Genomic DNA, 5,908 nt, shown 5'->3' with positions numbered 1-5,908 from the left:
TTAAAAATGATCTTGTAAAATTTACAATGGTTACATACGACTATTAACATTTTTTAACATTTTTTTTATTTAAAATAAGGGTTTAAATTTAAATTTAGATTTGAATGATTTTTTTATCAATCTTATCAATGTATTTCATGAGGGTCACGGACACTACGGACCATGGACATTACGGACCAGACATTACGGACCAGATTTAGGGACACTACGGACCAGATTTAGGGACATTACGGACCATCTTCAGAAACTTAAGGACCATCATTTATAATGTTTTTAAACATTTCTTTTTAATTTATTCACTCATTGGTCTTAAATTTGTTAATAAATACTTGAATATTAGTGCTCAGTATGAAAATTATCTTTAATGTAACTGAAAAATCCAGGAAATTCCAATGTTAAACATCAATGTATTTTTAATAAAATATTATAATAATTTGAATAATAATGAACGAAATATGTGTTTATCCTATAATTGTAAATGTGAATATTAATGTTTTCATATGTGATCGATTGCTTTCTGAAATAAACTTTGAATCGTCATATTTGTTTGTTTTCCGTTTCAACTGTTTTAATTGAAAGGTTCAGTCACGACGGGGAATCCACGTGACCAAATGGTTGGTTTCAGTGCAAGATGGCGTCACCAAAACGCTCGATTCGAGCCGAAAATCAACGTAATACCTATAATTATGATAGTTTCTTGGAATTTTAACATAGCCTATCATATGCCTACCTACCTAGTGTGTATTTACATATCCATATTTTCCTTGAAACTGTTACCGTTTTCGAGAACACTTCTGCAATGTTTCCAACATGTACACAATCCGACTGGTAGGTTACAGTTCCATTTATCATTTTGGCTCAGATTTAGTAGAAAATGAGATAAAAGTTCGGGAAAACCACATAAAACACTTAAGTTTTGTTTAAATATAACAGGTACGGGTATTTGTGAACAAATATATTAATGATTTTAAAAGATATGAGAACGAAAAGAAAATGATAGGTTGCAGCTCCGATTTTTACAAAGATAGGTTGCAGTTGCATATATAGGCTTCCGTCTTGACTGCGAATTCTTTGACTTATTTTTAGTGTCCAAACCACAAGTATAACCTTTAACTTTTTTACTTACGTTTGAACAAGATCAACGAATTACACTCGACCGGTTTTTAATGTCAACATGCCATAACCTCATTTTCCGCTAAATCTGAGCCACATGATAAATGGCAATGTAACCTACCAGTCGGATTGTGTATTGAGCCGTGGGTTCAGTGAAAGTGCGCCGTTACAATGGGTTTTCACACTTTTATGATTGCCAATTAAAGGTTGTCAGTATAATGTTTGTTTCTTTTGTTATATACCGCCGATAATTACGGGTACAATTATAGCTAATAAACACTAATTAAGGCAACAGAAATTGCCAGTTTTAAACATCAGTTTGCAAGAATTGCAACAAATATTTGGAAAATATTTCTTCTGTTGCTTTTAACTGATTTAACTGCCGATCTTTCAAATTTCGTTCATTATTGTTCACATAATTGTTATAAATGCATAGGTCTTTAACACCTTTTGGAATTTCACAAGATTTTATATTGAGATCTATTCGAACTTCACGGGATTTTTCACAGTTTTATGGAAGATATAACGTCATACTGAGCACTCATATTCAAGTATTTATTAACAAATTATAAACTAATGAGTGATTAATTTAAAAAAAAAATGTTTAAATTATGGTCCGTAAGATTCCGAAGATGGTCCTTAATGTCCCTAAATCTGGTCCGTAGTGTCCCTAAATCTGGTCCGTAATGTCTGGTCCGTAGTGTCCGTAATTCTTTCATGAATATTTGTCTATTTGTTTAATTTTCAGATCTCATTTACAACTTCTTTTGAACTAAACTTTGACAAAAAAATCTTCTTTTAGTTTATATTCAAAATAAAAAGTAAAATTAAGGGGTCTCTGTTGAAAATCAGTAAGGGGCCGAAACGTTTCGAGTTAATTTAATTAAGGGGACGAAATGTCAGGGCCGAAACGTCTTGGGGCCGATTTAGTAGTAGGCCGATTGGTAAGGGGCCGATTTGTCTCGCTCATATTCTGATTAGGTGACTCCTTTTCGCTCGGAAATGAAGCTTTTTCTTGAATTATTGAGAAATGCTGAATATTTTCGAATGAAATTTCATAGTGAAACATCAGTGTGATATATTTGTTTTAAGACCTTATTCACGCGTCAAACATGCTTATTAAAATCCACTGAAACAACAGTGTTCTGTACCAATAATGGCCCTAATTCGGAAAATTGTTATTTAAAATAAAAATAAAAAAACTATCAAAAAAATGTTCCCGACTAACAACAAAATATTTTCTTTCTATTTTCTTTAATTCTAAATACTTTGCTCTTTGTAAGTGAATATTTTGGGTTGGTCATCAATTCCTTATTTTGGGAGAATATTATATTTCATACAAATGAGTTTATGAAATTCTTAAACACGTGATTCACTGGTTGGGCGAAGAAGTGGTCCCTAACCAGTATTTTATAAAAATAATGAAAAAAAATACCTACTGATGTATACATGTATATATTTGTAATCTTTTGTCCGATAACAGGGAAAGATCGATAGTCTTTACATTTGTGTTTTTTTTTTGGCTGAAGCGTTTTAAACATATTGTTCAAATACTTTGCAGTTCTTAAAAACTTTGTTACATGTACTATTGATACTCTCATTCTTATATATCAGGTCAAGCTTTGCTGCAGAAAGCTTACCACTCCCAAGAAACTTCACCATTATCCAATAGCCAACGCCTGGTTCAAAATGCTGTCAGTCTCGGAATAAAAACACAGACTGTTGCCAAGTTCCTCAACTTGAGTTGAAAACATTTGGCAAATGTAAAGGCTGACAATAAATGTCATGATGATAATGATCCAACTGCTGGAATATCATACATAACTTGGGACAATGAGAAAGAAAGCTTGCCTGCATTTTACACAAAGATTGAAGATAATGAATCTCATCACAAACCAATATTCAAAGAGTTTGAGAATTTCCCTAAATTGTATTATAGTGATACCGACTCTCCATTTGAAACTGGTGTAACACTGACGAAGAAAATGACAACAAGCAGGCCAAGAAGAAAACCACGGGTGCTGGTGTGTTAAAGGGTGGTTACTGTGAATCATGTGACCACTGGTATAAGTGTTCACTACGTGACCATATCAACAGTGAGAAACACAAAGAATTTGTCGAAGCAGCAGAAAACTTTAGATCATTAAATGATCTCACAAAGAGTCTTCCTAACATAACAAAATTTGTTAACACTCTAAATCTAAAGGGTCAGTCAAATGAACTTAAGAACACTGTTGCAATTACGACCATTGAACATGAGAGTGTTACTTGTGTACATGAAGAGGTGACATGCATTCAAAACACAATGCTAGATATTGTGCAGTCTTTTCAAGCTAAAGATTATTCAAAGACACAGTATGGTGCAATTCAGGCAATAGATACTGATGATAATCAAGGCTGTGTCGATAGTGATCGAGTTGTTATACCTTCATTTGAAACGCTGAAAGAGAAATCAGACAGATTTCTTAAATTTGAAGAGGATTTTAAGAAGAAAAACAGTTGCAGCAGTACTGAGATTTCTTTTCGGAAGGAAATGTCTTTAGATGAGGTTCTTTACAGTGTGATTGGAGACATTGATGATTGTAACAGAGATAAACATTTAAAGACTGCTGAGTAAGTTGAAATGATAAATACTACAACACTTACATGTAGTAAGTGAACATCTCAGAATGTACAGCGTTATGATAGCTCGGACAAGGTTGGACCAGTATGTGACATGAACAGTTTGCAGTCTGTTGCACCTACATCGGTCTATGCCAGTCAAACATCATACCCGTTGGCAACAGTGCCATTCTGGTTGAACTCGCAAGAAGCAAGTGCTAATCAAGTGAAGCCAGCCAACTCAGATAGGAACTCTTGCTTAACTTCATTTGGTGATGTTGGGGTCAAGACATAGTGTTTTTAATAAATAGTCCTAATTAGAGGACGGATAGAATAGACCGTGGTAGAACATCAGTTATCTCAGGGACAAACTCTGATTGTAATTTCACAAACGTTTATGTAAACATTGGAACAACATCCTGTTTATCAGATGTTGGGAGGGTGCCATCTAGCAAAGGTTCTTCACGGTCAATGTTGAACACAGATCATGAGGTGAACAGAGGTTAATTGCAATATTCAGAAAATGCACAATTGCACATCAACAGCAGTGCTAGTCCTTTAGGGTGTTGTGAAGATGTGGATTTGAAACATACGCAATATATTCCACAGGTCAAGAGCAAACAAAGTCTAATTTAGATTGTAGAACAGTTTAATGCTCTGAAAATAATGTTTTTAAAGCTTTTTGCATAAATATTTAAAGATGAAGCAACATCTTCAAGTGACATGCACATGTCTTCCTGCCATAGTATTTCTTTAAACTCAACTCATACAAATATTTTCTTGAAAGCTGAAGATAAAGTTCCATATTTTTGCCAGCTGAATGAGATGAAAGCAAATAATCAAAATCCATGTAAACATTCTTCCATGCATGTACAATTAGCAGACATGAAACCAGATATAAATGGTGTGCCAAATGATTCTTTGAAGCGGTTGAGTGAGACTACTCAAGAAATGGTTAAGTGTTATGGTAATGAAAATATTGACAAACAGAAAATGTTCTCTGTGTCAAATCCTGATTACAGCAACATTACAGAAGAATCAAATCAGGGCCCGACTAACGATATAACATATACATGTATATCAAACAAAGGTATCTTCAGTGAGTTTAAAATATTTTGAAAATATGATTGTGCTGATAATGTTCAAAATGTCTATGCGCCTTTGAATACACCTAATAAAGACACTGGGTCATCTAAAAGCCAGAATTACGGAACATGTAACAAATTCAGGGTCTACCATCAGAAACTGGCTGGTTCCAGATGATGATGATTTTTCACTCATATCACTTAAAAACACACCAGTGAATAAACCTCCTACTGAGCAAAATGCAGAATTTGAAGATAATACTCAACAAATAGAAGACAATTCGAAAGTTGCAAAATGGATACAACAGCAAACATTTGAGCCATCACTGAACTCAGAACTGGCATTGCATGGATTCGAAGATGCTACAAGAGCTTCAGAGACATGCACTGTAGCCTTAAGTCAGAAAAGTGGAGCCAGTCAAGGGCTGAAACATGAAGACATTGTAGAGGAAGACAAAGAAAGTGTCCTCCATTAGTGGTGCAGTGAGAAGTATGATGAAGGAAGCTGGTTGGACAGTATTACAGCTGACAGTAGAACAAGCATATCAGACTGCATTATAGAAAATGTCAGATTTAAATATAGGGAAGAGAGCTATCCAGATGGTGTTAAAGTTCGTGATATCAACGCAAGTAAAAACTGTGATTCATATCAACATTCTGACAATGTAAGCGTGGAGAGTGGCCTTAGCTCAAGTGTTACCGAAAAGGCGATTAAAATAAGTGGACTTTCAAGTCTGAAAATGTCAAGACCGAAAAGTCGTGCTGGTAGTGTTACACACTGTACATATTTGGATATTTTGGAACTGTCAGATTCTAGTAATGGTGAAAATCACAAACTTATAACCAATAAAGATGCAGGAAGTACTTATGAAGACCCTCATGATGTCAAGCCTTTAAATATGATTGTTTCACCGAAAAACACCTTGTCAGTGTGTTATGATAAGTTAACACGTACACCTCAAGATAATACAAGCAAGATGAAACTGCATTCAGCAGAAAAGCAAATGTTTAGGGACAGAAGCAATTATGACATGGATGTAAAAGTATGACCATTCAGTACCAGTCAGCAAAACACTGTTCTTAAAAGTGAAACGCAACATGTTTCATAT

Source organism: Mya arenaria, chromosome 13 (assembly GCF_026914265.1).
Source record: "Mya arenaria isolate MELC-2E11 chromosome 13, ASM2691426v1".
NCBI lineage: Eukaryota > Metazoa > Mollusca > Bivalvia > Myida > Myidae > Mya > Mya arenaria.
This window is presented reverse-complemented; position numbering follows the sequence as displayed.